General features: G+C 47.2%; 1 protein-coding gene across 3 annotated transcripts in view; it reads right to left on the reverse strand.

Annotated features, from left to right (window-relative positions):
• Nucleotides 1-11,641, reverse strand: part of ASIC2 (acid sensing (proton gated) ion channel 2) — a 1,021,853-nt gene that overhangs the window by 85,542 nt on the left and 924,670 nt on the right. The gene's annotated exons all lie outside the window — the stretch shown is intronic.

Raw genomic sequence — 11,641 nt, forward strand, 5'->3', positions numbered from 1 at the left:
TTCAGGGATTACACCTGCTTGTTCATTGAGTTAGCTATCTCGAGCGACTACCACCCTGGCGGGCACAGGGGGCGCTCTAGAAATACATGCTGGATGAATGAGTGGGTGGAGCCTAGTACAACTTGCAGCACCCCCTGATATGCTGCTGGTTCACACACTTGTGGTTGTCTAACATCTGCCTAAAATTCTCACTCCTCACTCTGGACAAACTCTAGTTTTCTGCCCAGGAGAAATCCAGCTGTTCTCCCAGATTGGATCCATGCAGCTCCTTCTCCAGGAAGCCTTCCAGAGGTCCAGGTGGGGACCCAGTGGGGTTATACCCTTCGTCACTGTTTCCCTTGCTCCTCTGCTAGGTACCGAAGGACTAGTTATTCTTCTATCTCCCCTGAACTAACCTCTGCCTTCACTTCTGAATTTTGGCATGCCTACACTGCCCGGCACACGGTAGGTGCTCAGTCCACTTTAGCTTGATGAAAGCATGATCATAAAGAGGCATCACGATGATGTAGAAAAAGCCAAGGACAAGGAATGCAGAGATAAAGCATTGTTCAAGTGGATGTTGCCAATTATTAGCTCTGTGACTTTGGATGAACCAAATAAACTCTCCAGGCCTCCATTTCTCCATCTCTAAAATGGGGATTCTAGTCTTTGTCTCAGCTGCTTCTGAAGGTTATTGAGAGGATCAACTGAGGTGATCCATGCAAAAATACTTCAACGATAAAATCTTTCAACAAAAGCTATGACTGTTATGATTACATAACTGCCTTGGAACCTTGTGCTGAAGCCAAATTACATCAGGCAAATTGGCTGGAAGTGAGCCAGGTCGACTGTATAGGATTCTTGCAGCCACTGAGATTTGGATCAGGTAGCCTCCCTAATCATGCTCCATGGCACTGTAGCATGCAGGCCACATGGAGGCCCTTTAAATTCTTGTCCTTCAGTGTAGGGGCAGGTAAATAATGGGTCTGAGCACTGGTCGCTGAATTTCTCATGCAGATCCTGGTGTCTAGATGGAAGGAAGAGAGGTCTCTACTATGTGCCAGGCACTGTGTCAGACATTTATCTATGTTGTCTCATTTAACTTTGCAAATTGTGCCATGGGTGGTGGTGCTGCTTCTACTGTGCAGAGTAGAAATTGAAGCCCTGAGAGATTAAGTGACTCACCTAAGGCCACACAGCTCTAAGTATCTGTCCATATCTGTTTGCTTCTAACATATGAGATTTTTCTGGGTGTGCTGTCCTGGGTCTCTTACATTGGGACGTTTCTGACCCCTATGCTGTTCACTCTCTGTCTTGCTTTTCCCACCAACTAATATTCATATGAATGCTCTTTTCTGCGCAAGGACTACAAAACAGCACAAGCCTTATTGTCTGTATTCAGAACTTAAAGGAAGGCCAGCAAAACATCAGATTTCATATTTTTCTTCATGGTATTTAATGGCTCTGAGTCCTTAGCCAGCTGCAATATTTCAGGACAGCCAACCCTTACTTGCTCAGCTTCATGGTAAGGGAGGATGGCTGGGATATGATTTTGCAAAGAACTGAGCTTTATCATCACTACTGCATATAGCAACTGAACTTGGCTAATGAAATTGTCCCTTGGAGACATGCTCTGGGGGACACTGTAATGAACAGATAAGAACACTTTATACTTATACATCTGCCGCAAGGGGTAGACCACATCTGGAATGACTTCCAGGGTGCTTTGATAGAGTTTTCCTCTGTTGACACACTCAATATTGTCTCCTCTCCAACACTGTTTGTAATATTAATTTCTGATGCATATGAAGATATTTGTAAAAAGGTCATTTCCACTATGGTAATGATACCATACCAGGGTGATTTGGTGATGGGAAACCCACAGGGATTACAACTGAGATGAAAAAAATGCACAAAATGATGTAAAAATAAACTATTATATAATAATAAAAAAAGAAAGTGGGAGGGTCTACTGATTATAGTTTTCAGAAAAATTTGTAAAAATAAAAATTGGAGCTGGGAAACCAAATTCATTCCCACTTAGTCCTAGATAATTGCAAATTCCAACTCCCCACCTAACTCCCATTTTTGGTATCTGAAATTCAGAATATTTGCCTGGGGTTAGAATGTGGTGTTTACTCATCAGTTGTGATCCTTGCCTGGCCACAGATGGACTGTGTCATATTGATAAAGATATCGACCCTCCCCAAGCACCTGAGAACAATGAAAATATATGACCATTGAAAGGAGTATCAGGGATCATCTTGTGTCCCTACCTGACCTCACAGGTAGGGAAACCGCGACCTGGGAGAGAGGACATGACTAGCCCAAGGTTACGCAGGAAGGAAGTGTCCTCCTGGGACACCCGCTGCCTCCTTTTGATCAGCCTCCCTCAGTTTCCCATCTAGAAAGACAGTTGGAGGATGTGGGGGCTGGTGCCTTCAGTAGATCACTGCCTGAGTGTCTGCTCTGTGCTGGGCGCTCAAGCTTCATGAATTGAAAGTTTTTCCCGGGGAGGGGGAGGAAGAGCTATGACCTGGTGGTGGGATTGATGGAGATGTGCTTTTCACCCTTGACTTTCTCCTTGCCAGGCTTGGTGCCCATCTTGGGGGTCAGTACCCTCTATCTGATTTTTCTTCTTAGGGACAGATTCTGGGGTGCTTAAGTAAGAAAGAGCTTGACCAGGGGTAGTGAAAATCAGAGTGGTGGAACGGGGAGCCGGGAGTGACTCAACACGGTCTGAGACACGGCCAAGTTCTTTGTCGAGTCCGGACCACTACAGCCTTTGCTGGCTTCCTGAAGCATTTGGATAAAGCCCTGACTTCTCACTGAGCCCTAAGTGGTTCAACCCCACCCCTTGTTTCTTTCACCTGCTTCCAACATGCTGGTGTCTTTGGTCCTGGAAAGTGCAGCGCATCCCACAAGCCAGTTCTGCTTTTCTGATCTCCCATACCTTGCTTTGGCGATCAACTTGTAATCAAGTGCCTTCAATGACACTTCCCAGAAATCTCACTTGACCACCCGGTACCCCTCCTCGCAGCCACCATTTAAACTGGGGCTTCTGGTTTGACCAACTCACACCTCCTGTATTTCCCCTTAATGATGCATCTCAAAGTGTGTAACCAGCTGGTTATCACGTGATTATCTGTGGACATGTCTTCTGCAGGACTATGAATTCTGAGAAGGCAGGGACTATCTTTATTCTGTTGCACAAATGAATGAATGGACTCCCAAAGGCTGCTACCTTCTGCCATTCTCTTTCCCATCTCTGGGAGGCACCCTTGGGTGCTGGTGGGCTTTGCCTCTGGAGTTGGGGAGCTCAAAATGGTATCTTGTTCAACTCCCCTTCGGTCTTGGCCTTCTGAGCGTCACACTTGATTGTATTCAAGCATTTTTTGCTTGCTCCTCCTTGAAAGTATTAGAGGACATAATCCTTTTAGGCACGAAGACAGTTTACCTTGTGGGGGCGTTAGAAGGGGCTGGGCAGCCAGGCCGAGGCTTGCCGCATGCCTTTCCAGCCTTCCAGCCTCCCTATCCGCATTGCTGAGCCCACCGCTCCTGCCTGGCTTTTCTGAGAGGATTAGATTCCTCTCTGTTCAACATCAAAAGCCCGGAGAGCTATTTACACACAGTGTGATTTTGCTCCAAACTTGGGACAGGATACAGCTCTCCGTCCTGATTTTGGGGCATAATGATGGGTAAGTATAACACACGCTTCAAGTTTACGCCTTATCGCCCCCAGCCAGAAAATACAATTTATTTAAGTCCAGACTGTCAGGGAGAGCTGGCTGCTTCTCTAGACCCAGGCATTTCCCCGCTTGCCTGGTAAGTGCTGACAGCCCCGTCGCGGGCTGAATTTGCTGGGTTGCTAAATGTCTTGCTTTGTGCAGTCAGTTGTGTTGGTATGAAGAAAAGTGCATGCTTCAAATCTGGAGTTCTAGGGAAAGGGGTGGGGGATCCTGAGACAAAAAGGTGCCCAGGACCACTGTCTTTGTGACTCCCACTTGCACGGTGCATTATGGAAACAGTGTGAGCACAGCATCTTTCCCTAGTGGCCCCATGAGGCTGTAGGGAGGGAAACGAACAATTCCTGAACTTTGGGTCTGCACTGGCCCCTGCTTGGGATTTTGAAGGTGCCATCTCTCTCCTCTTTATGGCCCCATGGACCCCGATGGGGAGGCATTTTATGATCACTGTGCCCATCCGACAGTTGAGACAGAGGCTACTGAGGTAGGTAATAGAGCTGGGACTCTAGGGTGAGACTCCATCACCATGGACATTATAAGGGAGGAAAGCCCAGATTTGAGCATTTTGAGCAACAGGATGGGGTCAAAGAAGCCTGTTCATTATTTGTCAAGTCTGTGACCCTGAACTTAGCATTTACTCTCCCCAACTCCAGTTCCTCATAAAAATTGGACAAGATGATCTTGCTGTGTGTTTGTCAGGACCAAATGAGAAAAAGCAAGCGGATGTGTTTAGATGATTATAGAGCAGACATCTTTACTGGTCATGATTCCATACAAGGGGACTTATTATGTTTCTCCAGTTCAGCAGGAGATAAGTTTTTTGGGTTGGGAGGGGATGTGTGTCAGAGGTGAAATGAAGAATGGGGGTATTGACAGCTCCTGTCTTTCCTGCTTATGTCCCCACATTACCAAGTTCATCTGGAAGCAGAGGGGACAAAAGCTGCCGTGTGCCACTGATGGCTTATTCCTTAATATTGTTAAGCCTGTTACTGGAAGCCCAGGGTGACCAATGAGCTTATGGTGCCACGGAGCTCTGTAGTAGAGGGAGATGCTTCCATATAGACAATCCACTTTGAAAATCTACCTTTGGAGTCCAACAACTGAAGGTAATAAGTTATTGATACAGCAGACACCACCCATCTGAAGATGGCAACATTCCGAAAAATGAATGTAGAGGTGGGGAGAGGGCCCACTGCCTTCCAGTGGCACTCAGAAGAGCTCTGGAGTCACTGCCTGGTTTAGCTGCTTCCCTGGAGTGCTGTCTCACCAGTCACTTTATATCTGCTGCTGTCACTAGTTTCTGCAACAGACCTGAGTGGTTACTGTTACCACCTCTAACTTATGAGTCAGGAAACTGAGAGGAGATGGGAAGTGGAGAACCAGGGGTAAATCCATCAGCCTAATTTTTTTTTAAAGATTTATTTATGCATACAGAACTCGGGTACAGGCCAGAGGTGTGGTGGGTGAGAGGATTCACCAGAGACTGAGTGGAGTGTAGAACAGACGGATTGATGAAGTACACTGCTGAGGGGAGCAGTGGGCAGGTCAGGAGAGGTCTGCTGTAACATGTGGGTCACCTCCCTGGCTGGGGAACGAACTCATGCTATAGTGGCTGCAGATAGCTTCATAGTACTGTGCTTTAACCCACTATGCCACCAGGGAGGACCCCACACTCCCCCACCCCTCAAAGCTACACCTTACAACTACACAGCTACACCTCTCTCCCAAATTGCTATGCTCCTGGCAGGCTGGTGAGACTGGTGCTTTGCTCACACTAGGAACTTCCTGTCTGCTAGAGCAGGGAGGGGTCCACCTCAGAGTCAAGAGAAATGCCAGACACCAAAAATCTTGCCCCAAATTCTCACTTTGCACAGGGGAAATCCAAGGCCCAGAGAGGTAAAGTGACCCACCCCTGATCACATAGCTATCTTGGGGGCAGAGGTCTGACCTGAGCCTGATGGTTTGGATCTCTTTCTAAAGTCTTAGGTCTTAGGTTTGCACCTGCAGGGGCAAGACTCCCCTTCCTAGGCATTATACCCAGAAAAAAAAATAAGATTGGCAACTCCTGCTGCTCCCCCATGCCAGCCTGCAGGCTTGGGGTGACCTGTTGGGGCACCTCCTTATGGAGTGGAGTCTGGGAAATGGAAAGTGGAGTCCTTGTTGGCAAAACTTAGGAGGAGCTGATATCCATGAAGACAGTTTTCTAGCCCAATTAATAGTGCAAACAATTTTTCTATACTATGTATCTACTTAAGAAACTAAATTATGTATATATTCCCTTAAGAACTGTTGAAATATCCACTTACAACTAGGCATGCAAACTTCAAAACTTCAAACCCATTCATTCATCCTGACCTTTAGGACTTCTCCTAGGCAGTGGATTTCTTGTCTCTCCGCTTGCTTATTACACTTGAAGGAAATGAAATTGTACTGCTCCAAAATGCTTCTAAAGCTCAGCCTTTTTTCCTCTGGAGTTGATTGAGCTTTCCTCTCAATGAGCTCCTGAAATTTCTCATTAGGCTGTTTTCAAAATAACAAGCATGCAAAAGCTAACCATTTAGTTTGGTTTGTTTTGTTTTTCTCTTTCAAACTCTTCCAATGCATTTCACACAATGGGAAAGTGATAAGTCTGTCCAATGGGTTAGCAGGATTCCAGTAAACAAAATGCGTGTCTTTTGCTTTCTGGGCTTGCATGAGGTGAACGTGTTCGAAATTAAACACTGCAGAGGGATGTGTGCTTAAGGGGATTGCTGGAGACAGGAAGCCCTTTGAAGGCAAGGATCGTATCTTATTAAAAAATTAGGGCCCTCCCTAGTGGCGCAGCGGGTTAAAGCACAGCACTAAGAAGCTAAAGCCACTTCCGCATGAGTTCGATTCCCGCCTGCCCCTGAGGTGACCACATGGCGTGGCAGACATCTCCTGACCCGCCCACTGCTCCCCTCAGCAGTGTACTTTTCGTTAGTCGGCCTGTTCTGCTCCCCATTTCTGTCTCTGGTGAAGCCTCTCGCTGCCCCTGAGCCTCTGGCCTGTACTCCAGTTCTGTATGCACAAATAAATAAATCTTTAAAAAAAAATTAGCTTGTTCATCCACCTGTTCCTGCAGTGAGAATTTTTGACCACCTATTACACGCCAGTGACTATTTCTCAACTATGCTTTTTCCCACAACGAGATTAAAAGGACACAAAAGCACTGATTTGAAGGAAAACCTTTACTCCTATGTTTACTGCAACATTACTTACAGTAAATAAGATATGGAAACAATCTAAATGTCCCCAAACAGATGAATGGATCAAGAATACATATACACAATGGAAGATTACTCAGCAATCAAAAAAGACAAACTTATGTAATTTGTGGCAACATGGATGGAGCTGGAAGGGATAATACTATGCAAAATAAGTCAGAAGGAAAAAAAAAGCCTAATAGTCTCACTAATAGGTGGAGTATAGGGAAACTGAACAAAGGATCAGAAAAAGACAAAATTTGTCAGCTGACTATAGATCTGAGGCATACAGCAGGGGCGGGGGAGGGGTCAACAGAGGGGAGAGAAGAGCACAAGGGACTATGTTGATGGTCATGGGTGCTGCAGTGGTGGGAGAATTATGGGGACTAATATTGCACAAAAGTGAACAATGGGGGCCCTGCCTGGTGGCACAATGGGTTAGAACACAGCACTGCAAGGGAGCCATAGCAGCTTCAGTGCAAGTTTGATCCCCAGCCCTGGAGGCGATCCACATGGTGCAGCAGACCTCTCCTGTCTTGCCAGTTGCTCCCCTCAGCAGTGTACTTTGTTGATCTGCCTTTTCTGCTCCCCACTCTGTCTCTGGTGAAGCCTCTCACTGCCACTACACCTCTGGCTTGTGAGACTTGAACAACTTCAGAAAATAAAACTTATAAAAAAAATGAACAACGATGGAAAAAGTTTAAAAGATTATAAAAAAGAGGCAGTTTTGACAAACCCCACGAAAGCACTCCATGTGGCAGGTGCTGTTCCCAGACTGCAGGCGGTTAGGGGAACAGCCCCTTAGCAACCTGTGTCCCCTTCTACCCGATCAGGAGATCACCTTCTCTTCTAGAGTGTTCCCACATGCTTCTTCCCAGAGGCTACATTTTCGGTGGAGGGGAAGAAAGGAACAGTCCCAGAGCATATACCAAGCTGACTGCTTTATACAACTTTCACTTTTTTTTAAAAAGATTTATTTATTTGTGCATACAGAACTGGGTACAGGCCAGAGGTGCAGGGGCAGTGAGAGGATTCACCAGAGACAGAGTGGGGAGCAGAACAGGCAGATCGACGAAGAACACTCCTGAGGGGAGCAGCGGGTGAGTCAGGAGACCTCTGCCGTGTCTCCTCCAGGGCAGGTGGGAATTGAACTCATGCGGAAGTGGCTGTAGCTCTCAGTGCTGTGCTTTAACCCACTGCGCCACCAGGGAGGGCCCAACTATCACTTTTTAAGGCTCGCCACGCCCTTTGATGTACGTGTTGTTCTTACCAACATGTGGATGAGGAAACACGCTTTAGCCTGACTTCTCCTTTTATACATCTGGGTTGTTGATAAAGACTGAGAGCTACATCTGATCCCCCACTCTGTGCCCCTACACTCATCTGCCAGGTGTGAGGTCTCTGTGTCCATGTCCCCCAAAGGCCTCTGTCTTCTTCCCCCAATCCTAAGCTCTGTCTCTGCTGGGCCAGTGTCTGGTGCACTTCAGCCTTGCAGGAAGGGGTAATGTGGGGGAGAGCAGTGCATGGTGCAAATGCAGATCCATGTGAGCTGAGAAAACAGCACAGAGAGGAGCAGCAGCAGGACTGAGAGTTCTTCAATTCAAACAGTGTGTGGGCAAATGTTGTCTCAGCGGACCACTCACAGAGGCCAAGGGGCAACTGGTTGTTCAACTGGAACATTGTTCAAAATGCCAGACTCCACCACAGATAATTCCTCCTGACATTTCCCTCCGAGAGTCCAATTGGGTTTGACGGGAGATGGGGAGCCAGAAACCTCTGCAATAGGATTGTGACTGGCTGGGTGGGGTGGGGGTGGGGGAGAAGGGCCCATGGGGTCTGGGCTGAGGAAGTGCCAACAAGTACCTAAGTACTAGTTGAGTAACAGGGGCACCCCAGTGTGAACTGGGCCGCCTGTCTGTGGGCCTTCACCCAAGTGCTTAAAATTTAGTTGTACTGCAGGCACATACAAAAGGGTCAATGGGGTTTATTTACAAAAGGGGAAAGGAAAAGGAAACAACCCAGGGAAAGAGAGAGAGATACAAGGTAATTAGAATATCTTACCGCTGACTTGGAGCTCTGGTAACAAACTAACTTTCAGTGCCTAGTTGTGTGGTCCCAAGAGCGTTGCCCAAGAGAGTGAGCGCTGTAGAAAATGGCACCCTACTTATCCCCCAAAGTCCCAGAATTCCTGCTTAGCTCCGCCCTTGGGTCCTCGCAGCTCTCTCCCTGGTACTGCTGGGAGTTGTAGTTTCCATCACTGGAGTAGGGGGTAGAGTCCACAAAACTCTGCAGAGTTCCTTTAGGACATACTTCCCTGTAACAGCTGGTAACTTGTCTTGTCAAGGTCCTGTACTGTCTGACTCCTGTGGGCCATGGGAGCTTTGTGATTTCTGTCTGGGTTCCTAGCGCCCAGCCCTGTTCCTGGCAGATAGTAGGCACTTAATGGGAGGCGCTGGGGGTGCATGGAAAAAGTCAAGCATGAAACTAAACTGGGAGCCAGGCAGCTTCAGCTGCCAATGCTGATGCTGAACTGATTTGGGGGAAATCATTTCATCTTTGGTTCTTGATTCCTCATCTTAGAAATGCTGGCAAGAGAGCCTTCCAACAGAATTGTTGTAAAGATCAAAAGAGCTATAATGGGTCTGAAAAAGTTGCATGGTAGAAAAAAAGCTAAATCTCCAGCAGAGGCAGAGAGCATTCCTGTTTGTGGGCTGCATCTTGTCTAAACCTTGCAGAAGCAGGCCAGAGAGAGAGATGTTACTTGGCTGTGGAAATGGACCCTGAGATGTTACTCCAGTAGGGGCCACGCTTGTGGCTCATCTACTCCTCAGGTAGTGGACATCTATAGAACACCTTGTATTCCAGGCACCGCATCACAGAGATGAGTTGAACTTTTAGGAGCTGCCCAGTATGGTGGGCAGCCATGAAAAGTGGTAGAAGGTTGTGCTAAGTGCTATGGGGGGCACAGAGGATGCTACCTCACGGGCAGGTGGCTGACGGCCTGTTGCAGAGTCCCTCTTGGGACGGCGGGAGTGGCACCATGGCACTTAGCAGGTCTAGACATAGCTCTCCATTTGGGTCTTGGTCTCAGCTCTCAGGAATGTCAGTGGCTCCAGTCTAGGGCCCTGGCTGCCTGCTCGGGGCCTGCCTAACTGCCCATCCTCCCAACCTCCTTCCATTTCTGGAATTTATCACCCTTAGTGAGATAACGGTGGGCTCAACTTAGAGCAGGTGGGCTTTGTGGAAGAACACAGACTTTGGAGCCAGATTATTCAGGCTGAACACCTACTGTGTGCCAGGCATTATTTTTACAATAAATAGTGGAACTTAGTTACTAGAGAATTCTAAAGACAGAGGTGCTGTAACCGAGAGGAGCTGGTATCTGGTTATCTCCAAGGAAACTGGTGTCAGCCTCAGAGTTAACCCTCCGTCCTACACCACTAGCCTGGCTTTTTGATCTGCCCACTGGTCACCAAGACAAACCTAATAACACAGGGCCAAGACATGAGACAAAAGGAACACATTTCTGCTGAAACAAGGTTGGCCATCAAGAGCATCCTTTTAGCTGTAACCAGATGTGGGGAGCAGGGCCCAAGAGGGGTTCTCTGTCTTCAAGTGGGGCAGAAACCCAGAAAAATGAAGGAGAAAGTGTTGCCACAAGCCATCCACAGTCCTGTTATTGTCCCCCACTTCTGCTGATCCCACTTCCATCTTCTTACTGCCTGCTGTGATTCCTGCCCCAGTGCGCAGGCTAACAGGCCACAGGCAGGTGCAGACCCAGTGGGGCATGGGGTCCTGCCCCCTTTAGCTATTTCTGGTATGGAGCCACATGCGGGTACATTTTAGTTTATATTCTAAGTACAAATGAGGTGATGGATGTAAAGTGCCTAGGAGATGGATGTAAAGTGCCTCAACAGAGTTAGTGAATATAATTATTATTGGCAGGGATTCTCACCTGAGTTCTGAAGTATGAGGTCTTTAGATTTGTGGTCCCTGGTACAAGTTCTAACTGCCAGTTTGATACTGTCACCACAGCCTTGAGCCACTTCTAACTGCTGTCTTTTGGTCTTAGAGAAGTATGTATCTGCTTGGTTTTTCCGTGGTGTGCGCAGAGTCCTTCTAGAACATTCTTTAAGCACTCCTGTATAAGAAGTCTATTCCCTGAGCTGGGTATTTTTGGTCAGCTGAACTTCACCTTATGCCCACCTTCCCAGCACCTATCCCAGTGGCTAGAGTGGTCTTCACTGTGGTCACACCTGAGATAATACAGGAGTCGTCCCTTTCACCTGTCTCAACACACACCTGTTGGGAATCACCTTTCCTGGAGCAGATATGGGGTGGGGGAAGGGAAAGAGAGGGTTAGAAGTGTCTTCTGTTGTGTTCCTGGTTAATTTCATATTATTCTACAGGGGTGCACTGAAAACGATGCATCGGTGAAAACCAAATGATGGTTTATGATGTTTACAGAGGAAAAGCAGATGTTCCAATTAATGCTAGGGCTGAAAACAGTCCCAAGGAGGCTGATTCTAAAAACTGATGATGAAAAGGTCAAATAGGTAACTACCCAGAAGGCACTGAAATGCTCATACCATATTATTACTGATTTCATGTCTTCTCATAAAAAATAAAACACATTTTAGTGGCCCTTCCTGGTGGCACAGCGGGTGAAAGCACAGCACAAAGAAGCTTAAG

This window comes from Condylura cristata, unplaced genomic scaffold, assembly GCF_000260355.1.
Source record: "Condylura cristata isolate star-nosed mole 26May11 unplaced genomic scaffold, ConCri1.0 scaffold00017, whole genome shotgun sequence".
Lineage (NCBI taxonomy): Eukaryota > Metazoa > Chordata > Mammalia > Eulipotyphla > Talpidae > Condylura > Condylura cristata.